This window comes from Cynocephalus volans, chromosome 1 (assembly GCF_027409185.1).
Source record: "Cynocephalus volans isolate mCynVol1 chromosome 1, mCynVol1.pri, whole genome shotgun sequence".
NCBI lineage: Eukaryota > Metazoa > Chordata > Mammalia > Dermoptera > Cynocephalidae > Cynocephalus > Cynocephalus volans.
This window is the reverse complement of record NC_084460.1, coordinates 63,745,306-63,771,648: the sequence shown is the minus strand read 5'-3', so window position 1 is coordinate 63,771,648 and position 26,343 is coordinate 63,745,306. Positions and strand designations below refer to the sequence as shown.

The 26,343-nt window shown below is 39.5% G+C and overlaps 1 protein-coding gene and 1 long non-coding RNA gene across 3 annotated transcripts in view; one reads left to right on the top strand and one right to left on the bottom strand.

Moving 5' to 3' along the window:
- ZNF596 (zinc finger protein 596) overlaps window positions 1–18,594 on the bottom strand; it is a 42,360-nt gene extending 23,766 nt beyond the window's left edge. For both annotated transcript variants that reach the window (XM_063103694.1, XM_063103702.1), the window contains exon 1: window positions 18,562–18,594. The gene's annotated coding sequence lies outside the window, so the exon portion shown is untranslated. The remainder of the gene's footprint in view (window positions 1–18,561) is intronic.
- Window positions 18,595–18,711: 117 nt separating this feature from the next.
- LOC134371040 (uncharacterized) lies at window positions 18,712–21,587 on the top strand. Its single transcript, XR_010022696.1, has 3 exons — window positions 18,712–18,814; window positions 21,080–21,261; window positions 21,358–21,587. It is a non-coding gene; the product is annotated as an uncharacterized LOC134371040 (long non-coding RNA).
- The last annotated feature ends 4,756 nt before the right edge of the window (window positions 21,588–26,343 follow it).

Genomic DNA, 26,343 nt, shown 5'->3' with positions numbered 1-26,343 from the left:
ATGGCAGTAACAATCTCTATATATCAATAACTAAATGTAAAAGGACTAAATGCCCCCAATTAAACGACACAGAGTGGCTCAATGGAATATAAAACAAGAACCAACAACATGCTGCCTACAAGAAACTCACTTTGCCTACAGAGACATACAATGACTGAAAGTAAAAAGATCGAAAAAGATATTTCATGTATATGGAAACCAAAAAGAGCAGGAATAGCTATAATCATATCGGATAAAATAGACTTCAATCCAAGGACTGTGTAAAAAAGATAAGGAAGGTCATTATATAATGACAAAGGGATCAATTCAACAAGAGGATACAACAATTCTAAACATATACACACCCAACACCAGAGCACCCAGTTATATGAAGCAATTACTAACAGACATAACAGGAGAAACAGACTCCAACCTAATAATAGTTGGAGACTTTAACACCCCAATTTATGCAAAGGACAAATCATCCAGACAGAAAATTAACCAAGAAACATCAGGATTAATCTCTACTCTAGGCTGACTGTATTAACGTACATATATAGAACATTTCATCCAACAGCTGCAGAATATACATTCTTCTCAGCAGCACATGGAACATTCTCTAGAACAGACCATATGTTAGGTCACAGAACAAGTCTCAAAAAAGTTTAAGAAATTGAAATCACATCAAATACACTGTCCAACAACAATGGAATAAAACTAGAAGTCAATAACAAAAGAGATACTAGAAACCATACAAATACATGGAAATTAAACAACATGCTCCTAAACAACAACTGGGCCCAAGAAGAAATCAAAAAGGAAATTTAAAAATTCCCAGAGACAAATGAAAATGAAAACACACCAGAACCTATGAGATACAGCAAAAGCAGTTCTAACAGGGAAGTTTATAGCAATAAATACTTACACCAAAAAAGAAAGACTTCAGGGCTGCCCAGTTAGCTCAGTTGGTTACAGGGCAGTGTTATAACACCAAGGTCAAAGGTTCAGATCTCCATACCAATCAGCCTTCAACAAAAACCAAACAAACAAAACAACAACAAAAGACTTCAAATAAACAACCTAACATTATACCTCATAGAACTAGAAAAACAAGAGCAAAATGAAATTCACTAGAATGAAAGAAACAACAAAGATCAGAGCAGAAATAAATTAGAAATTTTTTTAAATGCGAAAGACTGATGAAACTGAGTTGCTTTTTTGAAAATATAAACAAAACCAATAAACCTTTGAAGAAAAGAAAGTAAACTAATGAAAAAAGGAAAGAGTAAAATAAAATCAAAAATGAAAAAGAAGAAATTACAACTGATACCACAGAAATACAAAGGATCATAAGAGACTACTATGAACTACATGTGAGCAAACTGGAAAACCTAGAAGAAATGGATAAATTTCTGGACACATACAACTTATCATGGTTGAATCATGAACTAGAAAAACTAAACAGACCAAAAACAAGTAATGAGATTGAAGCAATAATAAAAAGTCTTCTAACAAAGAAAACCCCAGGGCCAGGTTGCTTTACTACCAAACATTTAAAGAAGAATTAATACCAAGTCTTCTCAAACCCTTCTAAAAAACTGAAGAGGAGGGAACCCTTTCAAACTCATTCTATGAGTCCAAAATTAACTTTATACCCAAGCCAGAAAAAGATACTAAAAGAAAAGAAAACCAAACCACAGTATTCCTAATGAACACACATGCAAAGATCCTCAACAAAATACTAGCAAACAGAATCCAGCAACACATTAAAAAGATCATTCACCATGAGGAAGTGGGGTTTATCCTAGGGATGTGATACATCACATCAACAGAATGAAAGAAAAGGACCACCATCATGACAAAAACACTCCACAACCTAGATATAGGAGGAATGTAACTCAATACAACAAAGGCCATATATGACAAACCCACAGCTAATATACTACTGAATAGACAAAAATTGGAGGCTTTTCCTCTCAGATCTGGAATGAGACAAGAATGCCCACATTCCCCATTCTTATCTAACATAGCACTGGAAAGTCTAATCAGTGCAATAAGGCAAGAGAAAGCAACAAAGGGCATCCAAGTCAGAAAAGAGGAAGTCAAACTATCTCTTTTTGCAGGTGACATGATCGTAGATATAGAAAACCGTAAAGACTCCACCAAAAAATTACTAGAAGTAATGAATAAATTCAGTACAGTGGCAGGATACAAAATTAACACACAAAAATCAATAGCCTTCCTATATACCAATAACTAAATAGATGAAGAAGTTATCAAGCCAGTAATCCTGTTCACAATAAATACCAAAAAATGAAATACCTAGGAGTAAATTTAGCCAAGGAGGTGAAAGAACCCTACAACAAAAACTATAAAACATTGGTGAAAAAAATTGAAGAGGACACATATAAATGGAAAGATACCCTATGTTCATGGGTTGGAAGAACTAACATCATGAAAATGTCTATATTACCTAAAGCAATCTACATATTCAACAATACATATATCAAAATACCAACAACCTTCTTCACAGAAATAGAAAAAAGTGCCTTAAAATTTGTGTGGAAGGGCCAGCCCGTGGCTCACTCGGGAGAGTGTGGTGCTGATAACACCAAGGCCCCGGGTTCGGATCCCATATAGAGATGGCCGATTTGCTCACTGGCTGAGCGTGGTGCTGACAACACCAAGTCAAGGGTTAAGATCCCCTTACCGGTCATCTTTAAAAAAAAAAAAAAAAAAAAAAAATTTGTGTGGAAACATGAAAGACCCTGTATAACTAACGGAATCTTGAACAGGAAGAACAACGTTGGAGGCAACACACTTCCTGACTTCAAAATAAACTATAAAGCCATCATAACCAAAACAGCATGGTACAGGCATAAAATAGACAAATAGACCAACGGAACAGAATAGAGAGCCCAGAAACAAACCCACATTCTTACAGCCAACAGATTTTCAACAAAGGCACCAAGAATATACAGTGGGGAAAGGACAACCTCTCCAATAAATGGTGCTGGGAAAACAGGATATCCTCATGCAGAAGACTGAAAGTAGACCCCTATCTCTCACCATACACAAAAATCAACTTCAAGTGGATTAGAGACCTAAATGTAAGACCCAAACTATGAAACTACTAGAAGAAAACATAGGAAAAACGCTACATGAAATATCCATTGAGGGATTAAATGATAAAAAGTTGTGGTATATACATACAATGTCATACTATTCAGCTATTGAAAAAAAAAAGAAAAAAGATACCCTATTATTTGCAGCAATGTGGATAGAACCAGAAACCATCATGTTAAGGGAAGTAAGTCAGGCACAGAAAGACAAATACTGCATGATATCACTCACACATGGAATCATGGAATCTAAAAAAAAAAAAGAAAAAAGAAAAAAAATGTAGTTCTCACAGAAGTAAAGAGTAGAATATTGGTTACCAAAGGCCATGAAGAGAAGGAGTATTGCAGTGGGGGGACAGGAGGGCGGAGAAATGGTAAACTAATGGGCACAAAACTATGCTATCTACCCTAAGTAAATCATTGTGAAATATATGCATGTATTGAAACAACACACTAAACCCCATAAATATATACAAGTAAATATAAAAATAGAAAAAAATAATTATGTGTATCTGTATAAATGAAAATTTTTTTCAAAGTTCTCGAGAATGCATATTTTGCTACCAATCAAGAGAAAGACCATCCAGTGTGGGTCTCTTCAATTCGGGTTTAATAAAAATTCTAGAAACTGTAATATTCTACACACTTCAAAATATTAATGATTCCCAGAATTGTCTAATTTTATTATTAATTTTCATGTAAACATGATATTTTAAACTGTTTTTCTTTCTGAATAATATTAAAAACTTTAAGTCTCAGGAAATAAGATATGAAATAAATTATTATTTTGGGGGGTGTCCTAAATCCATTTTATTCCCATCCCTCTGTGAAATAAATTACTTCTGAAGAAAAATCAAGCCATACATATAGTTGGCCCTCCATATCCAGACTAAAGCAAATCTGGGTCAAAAATATTTTTAAAAAACGTTTTAAAAATGTAGGCCTTGTTAACACTATGGTCAAGAGTTCAGTTCCCCATGCTGGCCAGGTCCCATAAAAACAAACAAGCAAATAAACTGACGAAAAGAAAAAAAAGGATGCTTACATCTACACTGAACACATACAGACTGTTTCTCCTTGTTATTCCCTAAACAATACAGTATAACAACTATTTACATATAGCATTTACTTTGTATTAGGTATTAAGTAATCTACAGATGATTTAAAGTATATAGGAGGATGTGCACAGGTTATACGCAAATACTAAACTGTTTTATACCAGGAACTTAAGTATCCTTGAATTTTGGTATCCACATGAGGTCCTGGAACCAATCCCCCATGGATACCAAGGGATGACTGTATTTTCATCTTAAGCACAAGCATTTGATTCCAAAAAGAATATTTTTTTAAAATGTATTTCTATCAAGTAAAAAAGTGTGCTCTGTTGTATTATTTTTGTAGCAAGCATTTTAGGTAATTAAATATTCAATTTTCATGGTTGCCTTATGTGTTCCTGTATTTTTTTTTAGCCTACTTACACTGCAACATTTTTTGAGGCAAACGATTTCTTTTTGTCAGAAATGAATATATATGGAAAGAGATGCTGAATTAGATCTGTGTCAGGAAGGGAATGGAGTTATACCGAAAAATAAAAATGGCAGATTGCCAGACCAGTTGAGTATAAAAGTTAGTTCAGAAGAGATAATTTTTTATATTTAAAAAAAAAAAAACTTTATGTATATAACCGTAAAAGACATCGTTTGTGAAGAAGGGAAAACTCTCTTGGAAAGTACAGATAGATATTCTAGCTAATGTTTTACAAATTTATTTAGGCAAAGTCTTAGAAATACTGGGGACGACAGGAATGATTTTAGAGCTTCTTGATTTTTTGTTTTGTTTTGTTTCGGTTTTTTAGTCAGGCTGACAGAATGCATGTAAAATTCCTGAGACAAACAAATCTGCTGTATTCCAGAAGGTGAGAGCAGACTGAAGGCAAGTGAGTGAGGTGGACTGGACTGGAGAAGGCAGCAGGCTTGTAGATTTCAGGGCCTGAAGGTCAGAGCATGTCCAAAGGTCCTTCTTCTGAGAAACACTGATGAAATTAAAGCAGAAAAGTGATAACAGATTTGTGTTCATCAGCGAGCCTTTTGCTGCAGAACGTATTGAAGTAATTAAGAAGGGCACTGTTGAGTTTCGAGAAATATATGACTGTTTTCTGTCACAGGGTTTTGGTAGTGTCATGAAGGGAGAAAATGGATGGATAAGTGAGATGAGGAACAGGAAGAATTCACAAAGCTTTATTATTTGTTTTTTCTCAGATATTATTGAGCATGAATAATAAGCCAGGTGTTATGGCAGGTGCTGGGAATGTGTTATTTAAAAATTATCAGACTGATATTACATAGGAATTAGCTTGGAAATCAGTGGTGAGTAACAGAAGAACAGAGGGAGAAAAGGGAAGAATTTTCCACGGTACAGGGCGCACTCTTCATTTATAAACTGAGGATTGGTGATTAATAGCAGGTGTTACCCTGGGGGAACGAGGAGACTGTGCATGCATCACTTCAAGGTTTCTCTTCTATGTCTCTACATGAAAAGTAAGTCCATTCGCTGAGGCTCACATTCCTACAGAAGAGCACAGGTGATGAGTGCTCTGTATCACCTCATCCAGTCTGTGTAAGAATCCGCATTTGCATTTACATTTACACATTCTATCAAAATTGTTATAATCCTTTGCTCCCCTCAGGAACAGAAGAGTATTTTGTATCCTAGACATCGCACTTCTACCTGAGGGCAGACCCTCCTCCTTATCCCACTCCACAGACCCAGATATCCCACTTCCCTGCTACCTCCCAACCCTGCTAGAAACATAGTCTGAAAAATTTCAGGCCTGTACCTCAGTAGCTTGTCATTCCTCCCCTCAATCTCCCCAGGGTTTGGTGAAGATCTGCGACTGACTAAAGGCCAAGCAGTACCCACTCCCCCACAAGTCTGCCCTAGTATTCTCTGAGGTGAAACACATCTCCCTTCCTCCAGGACACTGGCCACAGAAGCATTTTCTCACTCCTAAATAGTCAAACTGAAGTGGTGGTTTAGAGAGGGCTTCATACCTATGTCCAATTCTTCCATAAACAGTCTCAGTAAGAGCAGTGTGCCTGCTCTGTACACACAGTCAAGACAACCCCCCTCATATACCCTTTTAACCATAAAGCCACAAGTCAGCCGCTTCCCCATTTCTAGCCCCTACCCTTTCATGCTTCAATGATGAGCATCACTTGGGGTGAGGCCACCAAGGGTCAGCGGAGGCCTACTATCCCTTCAGGGGTGGGTCTGAGGCCTAGGCCCTTTCTTTCCTACCTGCTCCTCCCCGACTCTGTTGGGCCTGGAACCCCACGAAAGCTCAGCTTTTTGCAGTGACAGGACAGAGCTGCTATTCTCAGAGCACAAATGGGGTGATCAGGGGCCATTTTCAGATGCCTTTCCCCTGCCTAGCAGCAGTGTATAAGGGGCCTGGGTCCACCCTCTGCACTTGTAGCCCCATATTCTTCCCAGACCTTGTCTGTATCAAGGGTTGCCTGGGGAGGAGGAGGACCCCCGGCCCAACCTCTCGGCTCTGCTCTCCTTTCCCTTCTATCTGGATCTTCTATCCCGTTGCTGGGCCACAGAGAGAGGTGGAGCCTCAGTGTCTATGAACTGAGGATTGGGAGTAAATGGGGCACGAGGTTCTACTCCAGGAAGAGGAAGTAGCTGCTTGGGAACTCTGCAAAATGGTGGTAGTCGGGGGTTATGGAATTTTGGAGACATAGGATATTGCTGATTGGCCATTCCTCAAGGGGCTAGAGGTTTCATATTTGCTCTTTACCTCCCTTATATCCTTTTGTAGAATTTGTTTTGAGGTGACTGAAGATTCACATCTTATTATTTTTGATGCTCATTTTCACAGGCAAATACAAGGGGATGAAAAGACCTGGAGAATACAGTAGTATTTGCATCACAAAGTCTGTCGAGGAGGACAGTGTAGGAATAGCAAACAAAGGACATCAATAGTGCTCAACAATGTGGCAAGAACAGTGCTGGCACAGATGCAGGGAGCATGCAGGAAGATAAAGAGATAACAGGGAGTGCTGGGACGTCAGAGTATCAGGGCAGAACAGAGAGCCATGTCAGGCAAGAGGGCAGGGAAGCTCCACCAGAAATGTTAGCAGTTGAGACTTGGAAACAAAAACATGGCAGAGGAGAAGGGAGAAGAAAGGATAATGCAGAATTAAGAGAGTATTTCTAGGGCCGACCCTGTGGCGCACTCAGGAGAGTGCGGCGCTGGGAGTGCAGCAGCGCTCCCGCCACGGGTTTGGATCCTATATAGGGATGGCCGGTGCGCTCACTGGCTGAGCGCGGTGCGTGCGACACCACACCAAGGGTTGCGATCCCCTTACCGGTCACAAAAAAAGCCAAAAAAAAAAAAAGAGTATTTCTATTTATTTAAGTTACCAGGTGCTGTATTAACCATGTAACTCCCCACTACAACCCTCCCAGGGAGGTATTAATATTTCCCTGTTCTGCAGATGTGACCAGAGAGGCAAAAAAAAAAAAGGCCAAGTAAACTGTGCCCAGCTATCACATGTAGGCAGAGAGCTCCAGGGTGTGGAGCCAGGATCTGACTACAGGGTCTGAGTTCTTATCACTACTACACTGTGCTGCTGCTCTTGGCAAGTGCTCTAACAAGGTGCCAGAAAATGGAGACACTAGCAGTTCCTGACTTAGAGGGTGTTGTGAAGATGAACTGAATTAATGTAGAATATGCCTAGGTGTCACGTGGCAGATGGCAGTGCTCAAACAATGCAGTAGTTCTTAATATTGCCATAACCTTCTTCAGTGTCACAGCCTGCATCACCACCATTGCTATCATCACCATCATCATGTAGTATGTATGCCCCCAAGGCCAGCAGGATACTGAAACAGCTCAAGGGACTGGATACCTCAAGGGTGAAGGGCCCAGGCTCTGGGCTCTGCCTGCCTGGGCTCCAGCCAGGCTCCCCCACATGCTGGTTCACGCACAAATGGAGAGATGACCCCTTCCTCTTCATAGGGTTGTAGACAGATGGAAATGGATACTGAGAGTGAAGTGCCCACAGATGGAGCACTATGAGCCACAGCTGTTCTTATTTACATCAGGGTCAGCGAGGGCTGTTTGCAGCTGACAAGTGAGCAGAAGGGCAAGAGTTCAGGGTGCTGGGATACACTGGTGACTCCCTTAGCCCGTGTATCTACACCTGTGGTCTTCCAGGGTGTCTCTCAATATGAACCTTTGTTATTCTTTAATAGACTGATCTTCTACAGACATTCTAACTAAACAAACAATGAGCTGCTAAGATAGAAACAGCAATACAAAACTAAAATTACCTTACATTCTACAGAAAATGTGCTGAGAATTCCATGATACAATCTGTTGGGCACGATTAAAAAATAAATCAGCCAGAACACAGCAGTGAGAAAAACAAGAGCCCTACAACAGTACCAGGCCTCCAAGGTTCCTGACCTTGGCACTAACTACAAAACTCATAGGTTAGGAAAGCCCTGTGGAATCTGGAAATTAGAAAGGTCACCCAACAGTCCTCTTTGGTCACACCAGCAGTCTGCATTTTTGACAATAGCAACTTCAGGCAGAAATTTGGCACTTGTGGTAGCTGACCCCTCGTGCTTATGGTATGTTACATGGCAAAGGGATTTGGCACATGTAATTAAGGTTAATACTCAGTTGACTTTAAGAGGGAGATTATGCAGGTTGAGCTAATCTTATCACAAAAGCCCTTCCAAGCAGTTTTCTCTAGTGGACAGCAGAAGCAGAAGAAAGTAAGATTCCAAGTGCGAGATGGATATGTCTTTGGGTGGAATATTAAACCAAAAACTACAACTTAGAGAGAAAAGTGTGTTTGAGAAAGCAAAACAACTTCCCCAGTTTGGAAAGGCCAAGAAAGGACTCCTAGAGGGAAGCAAATTACTATAACAGGATAGAGGTAGCAAAGGAAGTTTGAGATACGAGATTTTCTTTTAAAAATTTCTTAACTTTTGGTGAAGAAAAGTTCCAAAGAGATGGGATTTACTTTTTTTATGAAGGTGGTCCAGCACATATATTGAGAAGGTTAGGGACAGAATTTTATTGACGTGGGTATTTGAAATGATACTATTAAGGATACAAGAGCAGATTATGGAAACTATAATATAAGTCAAGGGTCCTCATACTACAGACTTCAGACAAATCTTGCCAGCTGTCCCTTTTTATACAGTGCACTAGATAATAGCCATTTTTTCATAATTCAGTGATTGAGAAAACAATTAAAAGCAGGATATTTCATGGCACATAATAATTATATGAAATTCAAATTTCCGTGTCTACTGGGATACAGCTACACATTTTTTTAATGTATTGTCTATGGCCAATTTTGCACAAGTAATAAAGACTGTAAGGTCTTCAAAGCATAAAATATTTAATATCTGATCACTGGGTGAGGGCTTCAGCTACAGCCCTCTGACATCTGCACCCAGCCCAGCAATGACCAAGCCACCTCTGGAAGCCCCCTGGTCTCCCATACAGGAAGGATGAGGTGGGGGGTGCCACAGGCTTCAACCCCGCCCCTCCTCCTTCCTCCTTCTCCCACCCTATTTTCTTCCCCTTCCCTCTCTTCCTCTTCCCCCCAACTGCTCTGCAACATCAAAGAATGTAAAAAATAATAATAAAAAAGTAATGTTAATAAATAAACTTAAAAAAAAATCTTATCATTTATGGAAAAGGTTAGACTAAATGATGCAAGCTCCAAGGGGGAACTTTGTCTATTTTTCACAGAAAATCATATATTACAAGAAAAAAAAAAGTATTCCAACTGTACAAAGACACACACTATCTGTAATTAGTATATGATTTCCAAACATTATTGGGACTGACAATTAGTGTTGTTAAACTTGGGCTATTAGTTGTAAGTTTATGATAGCACAATGTTTGGTGTTATTCAATCCAATAGATTTCAGCTCTTTATTAGAAAGGTGTCAAAGAGACAAAGTGGAGATTTCTCCAGGAGGAACTTATGAAAGGTGAATAAGGTGAGGATATATATGTTTTTTTGAGCGATGGACTGTGAACTCTACAATGGAGAGGGAAGACCTGTAGACCAGAGGTTGCTGATGGACAAGGACCTGCCCCTACCATCCCTGCCAGCTGTGGACCACCAAGCACAACACCCTTCAACAGCTCTGGGCAGAGAAATGCAAGCCAAGATGTCCACCTCCTGGTCTCAGAGACAGGAGATGGCAGAGGAGCAGCCGGTGGTGAGGGATGACATACTGCTGGAGAGTTTCAAGATCCTGGCAGGTGGGGCTGCTGCTGCACTGCAGGGGGTATGAGTATAGATCAGGAGTTCCTGCTCCCTTTCTGCCCCTCAGCCATCTAGCATATCTCCTGAAAGCTAGTGGGTTATCAGTCCTATTCAGGCCCCAGACCAGGGTCCCTCCTTCTCTTCCCCTTAGGCTTTTCTTCCCACGTTGGTGCAGGAGTCCACATGTTCACCACACTCTCTTCCAGGTTGTTTTTCTTTTTCCTCCTGCTGCTCCCATTTGCCTTACTAAACACCTTCCATTGTGCAAACCTAAGACTCTGACTACAGACTACCCTTTGACTGCAGAGATCATTACCTTCTCATTCATTTAAAGGAGTCTGTAATCTCCTATGGCCTATTTTTACTATCATTAGTAATAGTAGTAATATTGAAATAAAATCATGGTCATCATTTCTACTGTTATCCATCATTATTTTTGTTACTACATTTATTGCTACGTATTAATTTTGTGGCTGTTATCATACACTTGAATAGATTAGCTCTATGAACACAGAAATGTTTGATTCACTGAGAATTATGCAGCTTTCCCCAACAGACATACGTGTATACACAACCAGCCTAACCTTCCTCAGAATTTTGTATATCAGCTCAGGGGCCTGGGATCACCACTGACAACAACTGAAGCTCAAGTACAGCTTTCTAGACCTGCCTGAACGTCTAAAAATGTTCTGGATCCACTCATTGCCCAGGATAAGCTGGTGCAAGGAGAAAGCCAACCTCTCAAAAGCAACCGTAGAACTTTGTCCTCCAGAGAGCCCAGGAACTGCTCATGGAGGCCCATGAGCCCCTGCTGGATTGGGAGCACTATGGATGACTTCCTCCAACAGCCCTGGGATGACATGTGTAAATTCAATATATCTGGGTCCCCACGACTCTTGGGTAGAACAGACAGCAGAAGGGAAGCCAGGCTGCAAGGACTGAGACAGTTCTGAGGGTTCTATGTACATTATAGGTAAGGCTTTTGTGTGCTGGATGCATAATCGGAGGCTTGCTTTCCTTTCAAGGATTCCCTACAAGTTAGCTAGTTTAGCTGAACTCATGAAATGTTTTGGGGTCTGTGCAACCTGTTGTGTCCCTACAATAGGTTCCCTTTCCCCCTCCCCATAGGCCTCTCCTTTGTGGGTTGGCATACAAGTCCCTAAATAAGCCCATGCCCTCCTGCAGGTTGGTTTTCTTTTCCCTCCTACTGCCCATGTTTGCCTTATGAAACATGTTTCATCATGCAAAACTACGACTCTGAATCTGAAGCTCCCCATAAGGCCCAATATCAGTACCCTATCATTCATTTAGGGAAGTCTGTCCTCTAATCTCCCAACTCCTTAGGCTTATCATTATTATCATTCTTATTAGGAGCAATATTAATACCACTGTAATAGTCATCAGTGTCATTCTTATAGTATATTAACATTACTTTAGGTATCACATTTATTATTAATAATAATTTTTGTTGTGACTGTTATACAAGATTCCATAGATTTGCTCTATTCACAGAGATTGTCTGATTTACTGAAGGTCTTTATGGAGGGTTCCCCAGCATACACATGTACATACATATACACACACACATACACACAGTTGCTTCCAGACCTCTGCTATACTACTTAGAACTCTTCAGTTGTATGGGCCTCCTGAAATATTCCAAGGCCCTCTCCAGAGTCAGGGACCCAACTGGGCAGGAATTATAACCTCAGTACCTAAGACTCAGTACAAATTTGCATGTCCCATCAAACCTCTGGTGCCACCCTTTACAGGGAGAGCTTCCTTAGCCCAACAGAGCCACCCTAAAATTTTTTCTAAGTCTACCTGGAGGTCCACAAACCACTTTTACCTTCTTGGAAAGACTAGATAGATAGGGTGTCCCCACCCCCACACACCTCCTCAGAATTAACTGCCTCAGCTCAGTAGTGTGGGACTAGCCATGACAGACAACTGAGGTATAAGAAGGGTGTCCTATTACACCTTTGGTTATGATCTAAATTTCCACAGGTGACACAAAAGGGTGGTGCTGGACTGGAAGGCATGTGGAGGGTGACGCACACTCATGAGCAATTTTAGAATTTTCTAAGTCATCCAAAGAGCCCAGCAATGGCTCATGCAGACCTGGGTTGGCCCTGCCAGCAGGGAGCACAGATGAATGGACCTAACAATAGCCACAGTAGAGTTATGCCAACTGAGATGTCCAGATCTCAAGGGGCCCAGTAGTGCAAATGGTAGAAGGCCAACCAGGCCCTGGGTGTTGAAACAGCACTGGGTGCTTAATGTACATTTTTGGTGGGTCTGTGGCAGTTAGGTTTGAATCTGGAGTCTTGCCTAAATCCTTGCAGAAATTAAATACCAAAATATTATATTCATATAAAAATATATATTTTTATATAAAATTTATCATATTTTTATGAAAAATATATCATATATATAAAAATATATGTTGGAAATACACATAATTAAAAACAAAAATTCAAAGAGAAATTGCTAATTCCTTAAATTTGACAGGGGGATTTAATAACAATGTGCTCTGAAATCATTACATCTGTAATCAGTAATATGATTAGGCATATTGAGGATTTAGTATAAATAACTAGTAAACACAAAGAGAACCTTTATCCAAATTATAGAGACTTTTTTCCACTTAAGTACACCAGTGGGTATATGTCAAATATGATTGTGTAGTTGGCAAAGAGAAAATATCAGCCAATTGTAAAAAATAATATATAATCTGGGTAACAAGTAGTTACCATGGTAAAATCAAAATGAAAATAATAATCAAGTAGTTCAAACAAACCAAACTAAGATAGTTTAAACGATAGGGTTACAATAAAATCAAAGGGTGTTTCAATTAGTCATGATAAATATGAAAAATGAAAGTAGTCAAAACCATGGAATTAAGGCTATAGCTATGACCTTGAAAAAATACAAAACTTTAAAAACACTTATACCAAGAGAAAGAAAAAGGAAACAGGGTTATTAGACTTTTCAAATTATTACAAATTAAGCAGCTATGAATAAAAGTTAAAATAATAATATTAAATTAATGATTAAAGAATGCAATGAAGAAACAGATTTGACATAAATCAGTCAAATAAAACTTTTGAGAGTTTAAATCTTGGAATTAAAAAGACCCATGAAAAAATAACACTGGTAATTAAAACAGACCATCTATTTATTTAAAAGCAATAATTTAAAATGCTAGAAATGCATCTATTTATTTAAAGGCAATACTTTAAAATGTTAGAAATGGAAAGAATTCTGTTCTCACTAATTACTAATTTGAATATGTAGTTCCAAGAAATTAATTTCCAAGAAAATATGTTATAAACATTCACTAACAAGAACAAACTGATTAGCCAGTTTTAATATATAAATTATACACTAGAATCTATCTCTAAAAGGGATTTGTGAGAGTTCTGGCAACATGTTAAATCACTTATGGTTCCTCTGTAATGCAAATTCTTCTAAAAGAAAAACATAAGCCTGTCTTCATTATTAGGCTAATCAAAACGTACACAAATGCAAAACAAAAAAAATGGAAATTAGATAATCTTTACTGAGTACATTTACAAAAATCAGTGCAATTTAATAGCCATTACCTATTTATTTTAGCTATCATCAATTTATTTTGGCCACTAGGTCATCACTGGTGGGGTTAAATAATAATACAACATTGTCAAGTGGCATTTACTGCAATAATGAAAGGATGATTCAATACTAGAAAACCTATCACTTTCATAGAGTAATTTAACAGATTAAAAATTAGATCACATCAATAGGCCCTTGCAAAAATATTTTAAATCATTTACATTTTTAAAATTAATTTAAAATCTTTAAAAATCATGTCAAATGGGTGGAATAATTCTTGTTAATCAAGAAAACTTCAATAAACATTTGGCAGTAAGCACTTCCAGTAAAGGTAAAGCTGACAAAACGGGGCTGGCCAGGGCTGCTGCCATTCACCATTGCAAAGGTTGCCTGAGTTGCGACTAAGAAAAGAGGAAAGGAAAGAGGAAATACAAAAAAGGAGTCAAAAAGCTGAAACTGTAGTTATTCTCAGATAATACAACCGCAAACTCAAAAAGTGGAAGAATCCATTTTAATTATTATAAATAATAAGAACATTTAAAAAGCGGACAAACCTATTTTGAATATACTGATATCCATACTTCCTGTTCAGTAGGAATAATTTACAAACTAAGCAGACACACAAAAATCAGTCTCCATTTAAAACAGCAAAATATAATGACTCCCACTAAAAATAAATTTGCAGACCCATGTAAAAAAAAAAAAAATTTTTTTTTAATTATTGAAGAAATAAAAATGACATGAATAAAGCCCGGCAAGCCAAGTTCTTAGACTGAAGGACATAGTGACATAAAACCTCGGTGACTGCAGAAATTCAGTGTAACCTAAACTTAAAAGTCATTTGTGATCTTTCAGGTAAAAAAAGAGATTTAGCCCTAAAAATCAATTTTTTCTCTATTTTGATTTTTGGTGAGGGTACAGCAAAAAATAAATATGAAAAGAACAAAATGGAGACATGTCAAATTTCATCTGAACCTATATTATTTGAAAATTCAAAGTAAGTCAGATTAATTTTAGATTAAACAATATAATATCAGAACTGAATGGAACATAATACAAAATAGGTTTTATAATATTTTGTATTACAAAACTCAAAGTGCATTAAAGATGGATTTTGGTTTCACTGCAGAAACATAAGACACCAAAGCGTATATATGTGTCAGTATGTATGTTCGATTAAACTACAGAACAGAAAATGGTACCTAAAGGGCCGAGCCCGTGGCGCACTCGGGAGAGTGCGGCGCTGGGAGCGCGGCGACACTCCCGCCGCGGGTTCGGATCCTATATAGGAATGGCCGGTGCGCTCACTAGCTGAGTGCCGGTCACGAAAAAAGACAAAAAAAAAAAAAAAAAAAAGAAAAAAAAAGAAAATGGTACCTAAAATACAGCAAAAATAAGTCAAGTAGAAAAATTCATTTTACACATGTATGTCTATAAAACAAAATTTATGCAGCCTCACAAGTAATAACATGGAAATAAAAACAAAGACTTGTCATCTTACCCAAATCTATAAAAAATATACATATAGTATCATGTCCTGGTTAAAGTAGGGGGGAACCTCACATGTTGGTGATAGATGAGGACATCTTTGTAGTTCTGGGGGTGCATCTCTCTAGAATCTATTACAATTTGAAATGCATCATACCTTGACTGGGGAATCAAACCCTGACTTACCCAAAGTGGAGGAACCCTCAGACATCTGCAGAGAAGTGAGTGTGCTAAGAAGCATCCAATGCAGCAATTTTTAGAAATCCATGAACACCAAGGTTTCCTTGGAATATGCTGTGAATGATTTGAAAATCCTCCTACATTTAGGTTGATTCCACTTTCAAGCAATAACAGAATAAAACACACTCCACCCTGTGGATGAACTGCCACCTTAACTTGTCATGGCTCAGTTTGTAAATTCTCCCTTCTCTCCCAAGTCATTAATATTTTGAGGCCAGATATACACTGATTCGTTGTTAAGCTTCAAATACATTACATAATCAGGCAGAACAAAGTTCTTCTCATCAATCTTCATTTCCAGGATTTGTCAGGTATTCCTGACATTAATTCACCACTAATGTTTCTTTAATCCTGATCCAGAAAGCTGAGTGCATCCAGATTGGCCCCTAAACTAAATCTTACCTACTGGCCAACCTCATTTACCTCATGGGGCACACTCCCCATCTTTACTCCATGTCTGGGTTCATGAAGCCCCGCCCATATGACCCCCTAAAAGAAATCACTTCACTAGTTCTCTTTCACAGGTTCACAATATAATGGTATCAGTCTGAAGATAACAGGGGGCTAACGGAAGGCTACTGGTGAGTTAGGAAATGTGTTAGGCAGGATATTTGAGAGTCAGAGATTAGCAAGTCCTCAAAACAGCATTTCAGGAAGGAGAGAACAGAACAATAAATGAAAATAGGACTTTTACCAGAGAAAGCCATTCCTGACTGTTGCTCATTTTCCTTCACTAAGCTTTTCTCAGGTAAGGTCAGATCACTCCCGAATGTTAGGAGTATGCCCTTTGGGGCTTCAAATCAACATACCCCATCTTCCTATACCACAACCATGCATATGGGGCAGAACTCAACACGTGAAAAAGACTCTTCTGCTTTCCACTGAACCATCGGGAATTCAGGACAGTAAACTTACATGGAAACTAAACAGTGAGTTTTTCTGCCCCTTTCTTCATAATGCCCTCATATCCTAGTGAAGCCCACATGCTACATGGCAGCTGTGGGTGTATGAGCTGGTCTGACTCCTCAGTCACAGAACCTGCAGTCCCTGCTAGTACTTGCTGAGCACAGGGCCACTGGATGAGAACTGGCAGAGCTTTTCCTTTCTCCTGTTCCTAAGCTCCCAAGGCTCTCCCCCATTCCTAGGTCCTGAACACCCAAACTGCATTGCCCTTCCTCCTCCAAGCCCCGTTCCCAGAACCAAGGGCCACCGCCTCATTGGAGAGATACCTCTGTTCTGGGCTTAATCTAAAAAGTCTTGCTCTTTCCCTACCCAGTTGCCTTGTGTCAAAGGTGGAGAGGTAAACAGGGGAGGCCAGTAGCACTGGCTTCACAGGAATGACATGACCTGGAAGGGAAAGTAGCAGGATTTGCACTTACCATCCCCCCTAAAGATTTCAGACTATATTTCATACTCCTGACCAAGAGCAACAGGTCTTACACGGTTTTAATCATATTGTATAAAAGCACTTAATTTCTCTTTTCCAGGACACACTAAGCCATCAAAAAATACATAATTTAAGAAGACCTAATTATTGGCACTGGAAAACAGAAAAGAAGGTCAGCTCTGGAAATACCTTTGAACAATGTATTCAAACAGATGAACAGATGGGATCTGTTAGAACAAAGTTCCAGGACAATCCAGCCCATCCTTGAATATTTGCAGAAAATAAGACAAAAAACTTGGAGAGATCACACACTTAGTTGGAAACTTTAGCCCACAGCCCATTAAATTAAAAGATCACATAAGGGAAAAAAAGAAAGCTGGTGAAAATATTAGACTGTTTAAACTTGTTTTTGACTGTTAAGATAAAAAGTTAATATCATTACCAAGTTTAAATAGTGTAAAATTATTTACTAAATACCAAAAATATTCTCAATAGATAATAAAGACTGGGAAAGCATTGCGGTCTCATAATCTGAACCTAACAAATAAATTTTAAAAGGAAAGTAATTTGAAAATTAGAATACCATATAATAAATTTGAGATCAACCCTTCTGCTGCCCTCTCTGCTGTTGTTGGTCAATGCCCCCTCCTCTCCGCGCCCTCTTCCATTTCTCTGCTGATCGATCCCCTTTAGTCTTATCGCACTGTTCCTTGCCCCGGAGCACTCTTACTGCGTCTTTCCAAGTCTGTCATACCCACCCACTTTCCATCCTCTATTTTACTCTCCCTTTTTCTCACTGTCCTTCACTAGCTCTATCTCCCTCTTCGTCTCTCTTTTCTCCTCATCCCTCGGCCCACCTAGACGTCCACAGGGATGGAATAACAATGCCCTGAGCGGAAAGAGCTCATCTTCCAGTGGGACATCGGGAAGGTAAACACTAAGCAAGAGGACACGGGGTGTCACAGGACAGGGCCAGTCCCCTCCTCCATCCCGGGGCTCGGAGCCTCCCCAGGCGGTGACCGCGAAGGGGAGGCCGGGGGACCAGGAGGGACTTGCCGCATGGGGTACAAAGGCTGAGGAAGGGTCTCAGGAGAGGGCTGGGGTCTGCAGAATCCCTGGACTGCCCTAAGGGGCCGAGGGGCAAGGCTGGAGGCGAAAGGCAAGAATTCACTTGCCGACTGGAGACCTAACGCGGCGGGCGAAGATGGTGAACACACTCAAGGCTAACAGGCCCGGCGGAGGAGGCCTCGGGGCGTGTTAACTAAAAGCTGACGCAGACGCGAAGCCGGCAGCGGAGAAACCGGCCTCGGAGAGTATCAGGGCAACGCGGGACTCTCCGGAGCCTGTGACGTCAGCGGGGACCACCGACCCCGGGTGTTGAGGACTGGGTTAGGAGGGGCTTGCGAGACGCGAGTTTGAGCGACAAAGACCGGAGCGCACTCACCCAAGTGGGCCTTGACTCCGTAGAGTTCGCTTCCGGGTCAAAAGGAAACTGCGCAAGGAGGCGGAGCCTCGGTCGCACGAGGCGGGGCGTGGTCGAGGGGCAGGGCCGGCGAGCCTCCCTCGCTCCGCCCTCGGCGCGTTTCCTGGTCGGCCTCTCTCTCTGCCCTACTGAAGTCAGCGGGGTTGGCTCCGTTTGGAGCCCACTCCACACTGCCTGTGTGGAGTACGCGATGTCACATTGACTCCTGAAGAAGGTGGTTTCCATTTGTGTTATTTATTCTCCTGGAAGGCGGAGGTCTGGGCTCAATTCCATGGTCTTTATGGGGCCAGGGCCTGGGCTGAGGGTGAAGGCTGAGGAATTGCTTTAAAAGAACAAAATTTACTTCTTGTATATGTGTAATTCCATTCTCCTTCATATTTCACTTGTTCTGTTTCACACTTCTTGCGATGGTTTATAAATTCAATACCTTAAGGTCAAGCGTGGATGGCATCCCATAGTTTATCAATTTCTGAATACGTTGTAATTTTACTGTCTGAAACTATTTTTTTTGAATTGCAAAATATGAGATATTTTAATATATGTTCTTGTTTTCTATTTCTGAATGTTTTATTTCGTGTACAGATATGAGGCTTGTAAAATGAATACTGTTTAGGAGATATGTGGACTTTGTATTTAACTAATGAAAAATTAATTTTAGAATATTACCAGGGACGTTTGATAAGGCCGTCTGTTCTCACATGAACATTTCAAAAAATGGTAAAATTAGGGCTGTCTGGTTAGCTCGGTTGGTTACAGCATGGTGCTGATAATACCAGGATCAAGGGTTTGGATCCCCTAAGCAGCCAGCCACAAAAAAAGAAAAAGAAAATTAGGTTTTCAAATTTCAGTAGCTTAATTTATGTCCTTAATAAATTTTAGTGTGAAATATGTGCGTTAATATCTCTTTTTTTATTTCCTTTGAAATTCTGAAGTTTGTGCTAGCTGGGTATTTGGCAAGGCCAGATCCCACCTATTCAGGCTACAGAAATTTCTCAAAGATGATTTTTGAAAGAGAGCACATTTCTGATTCTTCCAGAACTAATACCAGTTTCTCAAACTTTTAAATTTATTTAGTATTAATATTTGAACTCAAATCAATTTAAATTTTGGAAGAAATCTTTCTCTGAGGCAGTAAGACAAACCACCCTGGGGCTTATATGGAGGACACTGCTCCATTTCTCCAGGACACTGTTCATTTCCCCCAAGCTCAGCTCACTTCTTTCAGACCTGCTGGAAACTGGACTCTGACTGAGGAGCCTGGACTGTATGCCCTTTGGATCAAGGGCTTTTCATGTTTTGGACTCCCCATTTAGTGATTTCTCTGGGTCCACATGGGATGCATATCTCTTTATGAGAAGCTGAGCCCATAAGATGGGTGTCTGAATAAACCAAGTTCTGTTCACCACTTGACTGAGTCTCTATTCCTTGGCTGGCAGTTAGATCTGATGAAAGCTGGGGGGTAAAAGGAGTGACAGTGCATTGAAGTATAATTTCTCCATTTATGTTTTTATGAGCATTATTATAAGAAAAAATTTCTAGACACTCCTTAGAAAAACCACCTCACTAAAAAACTAGTTCCTTTTTCAGGACTAAACAGTGTTTATTTTAATGAAGATCATTTTTAAGCCAGTCTTCATTGGGTTTATAAATTACATCCAAATAATCACGTCAAATTTGACTTTTATATGGGCCATTTTTATGGTGAATTTTTCAAAATTATCTACAAGTCTCTGGAGAAAGAGCTCTGTAAACAGATGTCTACGAAATACAAAACAAACCTCTGGCAGAATTCTTTGAAATGTAGCAGCTGTTGAGGACCAGGGATTAGTGATGTTTTTATGGTATGGAGAATAGTGAGGAGGGATGTGAGCAGACTCAGCTAATGACAGAACCTAATGGCTGAGGATAGTGTTTCCTCTCTTATCTGGTTGATCCTTGTCCTGTGTACTATCATCTCACTGAATGTTAAAGAAGTAGCACACTTGATTTTCAAGTATATTTGCTGCAGGATTAAATGTAGCATTCCCATAGGCTTCTGTTATTTTGTATGTCTAGAGAAATGCTGTCTTTCTTTTTCCTAATACATTCTATTGTGATATACTATCACAAGCTTCCAAAATCAGGCATTCAAGGGTACAGGCCTAAATTCACCATTTAAAATTTGTGTCCTAAACTGTGGGTTCTATTATTTACTTTTTTTGTTGTTTTTGTTTTTGTTTTTTTGGTGGCTGGCCGGTTCAGGGATCTGAACCCTTGACTTTGGTGTGATGACACCACTCTAACCAACTGAGCTAACTGGTCAGCCCTGTGGATCCTATTCTGATAGAATAATCATGGCACCTCAGAATGGGACATCAATGTGTGAGAAATGGGTTTCACTTAGTGGTCATGAGGCCATCTCATCTGCACGTGGAGAAGAAGGTGCATAAGAACTTTTGTCTGTTGGTATATGAAATATTTATATTTTTTTATGATCCAGGACATCCAAAAATCAATACCTGAGGAAGTTGACCTGATCTCCAAAGAGATAAGGCAAATGACTGGTCATTACCACAGTACTAGCCCCACAAATTCCTGCAAAAACCCAGAATGTCAAGAAGCAACGGAAGGGATAAGTGGGTCCAAAGACTTCCCCATCAGATGAGGAGAATCCCAGAGAAAGTAAAGTCTTGAAATTGTGGGGGTCCAGAAATTTTTATCTCAGGTGGGGACAGGAAGTTGGGACCCATCTACTTAAACATGGTTTTTTTCCTGCAGGCAAGAATAACAGAAGAGGAAGGCTGTACAACAGAAGTTCCCCTGGAGACCTCAAAGGAAGCTGCAGCAAAATTGGAAGGAGTTGACAGAATCTTTTGACTGTCTGAGGACTGTCAGGACTGTCTGACTGTCCTGACTCCCTGCTCTATTTCCGTTCTGGGTAACCTTTATCTGTTTCACTGTAATGATGATTCTGTGTGAGGATGTTATTAAAGTTCTATTCTAACCAATAGGATTCCAGTTTATTTGTGTGCTTTTCAGATGCTCTTTTTTTTCTTTGTTTGTTTTTGTACAATTACTTGCATGTTTGCAAACAAGAAGCTAGTGTTTTCCACAATGGTTGCACCAATCTACATTCCCACCAACAGCATACAACACCCTTGCTAACACTTATATCTTCTCTTTTTTAGTATAGCCATCTAATGGATGTGAAGTGTTTTATCATTATGGTTTTGATTTGCATTTCCCTGATGATTAGGGATGTTGAGCACCATTTCATATACCTGTTGGTCATTTTCATGTCTTCTTTGGACGAATGTGAATTCAGATCCTTTGCTCATTTTGGATTGGTAGGAATTGTTTTTTATCTATTCTTGTTAGTTACTTTCTGTGTGACGGCATTGTAAATATGAGCTCTCAACCAAATATCCTCAAATAAGGTCTTTTAATTCACATCTGGTTAAATCTTTAGAGTACATTTCTAGATGTGGAGTTATGCTGAATAAAGGATGTGAACATTTTTAAGATTTTGAAACATTACGAAATTACTTTTCAGGATGGTGTGCAAATTCAAAATTACATGCACGATTGTGGGGAAAACAGGATAATTTAGTAAAGCTCCCTTGGCTCAGGTCTGGTTGGGGGTCAAGCAGCACATTTCCTTGTAAACAAGTTGTGTGTGGGTTGAGTTAGCGGGCATGTGTGCCCATGTATCTTTCTAGTTTGTTGCTTGTGTGTGTTCTTCAGTTTGTGAAGCAGAGCTGGCCACAGAGAGCTTGCATCTAAAAATAGAGCATGTTTACTCTGCTGGCAGCTGCTCAGTTTTTTTGGGGGGGACTTTGCCAGTAGCAGTAGATTTTCTGAGTTTCTGTTCCTACTGCCTAGCTATTAGCGGTGTGTGTGCTGAATAAGGACTATTCTTTCTTCACCTATGGCTCCAAAGACCTTATTGCTGTTACCTAGCTCATAGACCTGCATGTGAAGTGTTTGTGAACAGGCTTGAGGGGTCTGTGAACTCCAGACCCCAGCTCTAGCTCTACAGCAAGGTATGAAAATACCCACCTGGTACTTTATATTTCATTTTATTATAAAATGTAGAGGATTAGAAATCTTGATTCTTGTTTGATTTTTTAGATAGGGCTCGTTAGTTAAAAAACTTAAGGGACAAAAGTCCTTAGCTAGGAGGCAACGGCCTACAGCTAAGCAGGCAATAGCGCATCAAATCAACGCCAATCACTGTTTAGGTATGGGATTGTATACTTTAGGTATGGTGTGTTAACAGATGGTTGACATACTGATCTTAAGAGATTTTAAAGAATTGCTGTAGGAAAATATGTGAGAAATGTTTGCTGAAGGGAAAATTTTTTGTTAATGGAAACTTAAGATACAATCACAGAATCATAGGAATGTAATGATTGTTTTAGCTGTTATAAAAATAGTTATATCTTAAGTTAAAGATAATGGTCACAGTGTAATTAGCTTAACATTTCACTAATTATACTTTTGAATAACATGCTGTTTTAATGATGTTACTATGTTCCATTGTTTAAGCTATACTTAGCTATGGATAACTTTTGTCACATTGCCCGTGTCTTTGTGTCCTTTTGAAATGATTGAATCAACTGATTTTTCTTGTGAAACTTCCTTGTCTTTATAATAAAAACAGAAGCTAACTTTGAATCAGGGCTGTACTCACTTTCTCCTTCTAACAGAGGAGTTGCTGAGGTGCATTCCCTTCAGTCTTCTCATTGCAATGTTGCTTTGAGTAATCTTTTTTGCATCTCGGTTACACAGCGAGAAGTATAACAGCTGTGAACATTGTTACTTATTTCATTCTACTCAGTGAAAAGAAGTCTCTGGAAAGAAAGTTCCTCCTTTGTTCTTATTTCTCATATCTTTAAATGGTGGCAGCAGCACAGTTATGAGTATGTGCAGCAGGTGCTGTGTAAACCAAGGGATCTTTTATGTATCTGTTTCCAGTGATGGAGGACTGTGTGCATGCCTTGCCTAATAGGGACAACCTGGTAAATCTCCGCTGCACTTACTATAACTTTTACCTTAACCTCTCTCAGCTTCTGTTTCTTTATATTTAAAAAGGGAGTAATAATAGAACCTTCCTCTAAGGGTCATTGTGAGGAGTAAACTAGTTAAGTAAATTGATTTGAATATTACCTTGTATTTGGTAAACAATATATAATCTGTAGATATGGTATTGGTTATTATAATTTTCAGAAAAAGTCTGTGAGAAATTGGTAGGATGTGACAACAGATTGTTCGGGGTTTTTTTGTTTTTAACATATGAGCCATCTCTCACTTTTGGTGAAGAAGTGATTTGGTTTTCTTACTTACTCCTATACAAAGTTATTTTTGGATTTATCTTTGTTGAGCTTTTTATTATTAGCTCAGATTAATCTTTTTTGTTAGTCCTTTGGGGTATGTGACTCAGATCTGTCCAGTGACATTCTGGGAAGACTGTGGCATGTCTGGAAAAGTTTCTTCAAAGGATAAGACAGACATGGAAAAGGTGACTCTCCCTCAGCAGGATGTTGCTCTTTGTGGATGTGTCGCCTGGTTGCATATTGCTGCCTTGGGTGTGGGGGCTAAGAATGGCAGAGCAGAACACTGTAGAACCACTGTGAGTGATGATGTGAAGGGTTACTGAAATAATCAGCTTAGGAGTGTCTCTGGGGACATTTATACAGAGCACTAGGTTTCTCTTGTTGCCTAAGAAATAGCCATCAACTTAGCTCAAAACAGCACACATTTACTATTTTTTGTAGGTCAGGAGTCTGGGCACAATTTCGCTGGATTCTTGGCTCAGAATCTCAGAAGGCTGCAATCGAAGTTTCAGTGGGTCTGCATTCTCACCTGGAGGCTCAAGTGTTGAACATTGCTTCCAAGCTCATTCAGGTTTTGGCAGAACTTGTTTTCTGGAGGATGTATGACTGAGGGCCCAGTTTCTCACTGGTTGCCAAATGGAGTCCACCCACATTTCCCTGTCTCTTCATAGGCAGGAGACACAGTGCTGCTTGCTTCTTTAATGGTAGTGAGGAAGGATTTTACTCTAGTCTGCTAGGACGGTTTTAAATAACAATAATCACAGGAGTGACATCCCAGCACCTTTGCCATATTCTGGTGGTTAGAACCAAATCACAAGCCCCATCCACACTCCAGGGCTTACATGAGGTCACATTAGGATGTGTCTGCCACATGTAGATTATAAATTTGGGTATGTGAGCAATGAAGTTATGGGTTTTTGTTTCTTAAAGCAGAGGTATCTTGAGTGTCAGAGGTTAATTTTATAGTAATTATTACTTCAGAAATGCTGCATAATGCAATTGTGGACTACTTAACAAAAATTGCTTCAAGGTTGGCTGTTACTGCATTCTGCACTAAAAATACAGTTTTTTTTTTATTCTATTGTTCAAAGGGAATCTGTTTGTATATTGATAAGATGTCATAGGAGTAGAAGATTTCTCTTGGGACATAGCATGGTGTCAGGTCTTTCTATCTTTTAAACCGTTGAAAGTGAATATTGTTGAAATTGAATTGTTCATTGATAACTCTCCCTGGAGTTGCTTGACTAGATTTTATGTGTAGTGGGGATCTTATTTTAACTTTTGATGTCACTTCCTTATCCTATGACTTATAACTAATTTACTTCTAACCCATTGTTAGTCTGCTTAGGCTGCCATAACAAAATACTGTAGTCTGGGTGACTTAAACAATGACATTTATTTTGTCACAATTTTGGACACTGAAAGTGCAAGATCGAGGTGCCGACAGGTTTGTTCCCAATAAGGTCTTTTTTTCCAGCTCGCAGATAGTCACCTTATTGCTTTCCACTGTGCCCTTGGGCAGAGAGATGGAAAGCCCTGGTGTCTCTTTCTCTTGTGTGGGCAGCAGTCTTGAAGATTTTGGGGCTTACCTGATGACCTCATTTTACCTTTAGTACCTTCTAAAAGTCCCTGTCTCCAAAGACAATTGCATTTGGGGTTAGGGCTTCAACATACAAATTTTGGGAAGACACAAACATTCCGTCTATATCACCTGATGAATTGAAATAAGATCTTTACCATTTACTAAATTATTTGGAGTGTCTATTGTTTTTGTCTGCCCAACATTTCTTCTCCACATTATTCTAGTAATGGGCCAGCTGTGTGACCACAGGGGTGATACATGACCCAGATGTACCAGCCATAGTGCTGCATGACCAGCCCTGCATGGTGAATATTTCATCCAGGGTGGGGAGTGAGTCTGCTATGCCCTCTGTAATTTTGGTAATCACAGATCTGCTTGTGTGGGGGTCTGGAGCTGCACAAGAGTCTGTGTTTATGGGATAGAAGGAGACTGTGAACAGAGTGTCCTAAAGTCCAGGCAATCTAGACACCACTGAGGCCGTCACCATGTGCCTCTCCCTGTGATTGCTGCAGGACTAATGATTTTTTTCGCTTTTCTTTGTTTCACTTACATTCTGTTGAGGTGGGTTACTCCTATTTGTAATTGAGATCTAACTTGACTGAATTGATCTGGCCTGTGTCTGACCTGTTTTTGATTTTACTGAACCATTTGCAGATACTTGTACATACATATGGTAATGTCTGAAGTTATAGTAGCTTTACACTACTATATAGTATATATATATACACACACACACACTACTATATATATAAAATCACTCTTTTATCTGTTTGTTCATCGATGGGCACTTCAGTTATTTCCCTGTCTTGTGAATAATGCTGCCATGAACTTGGGAGTGCAGACATC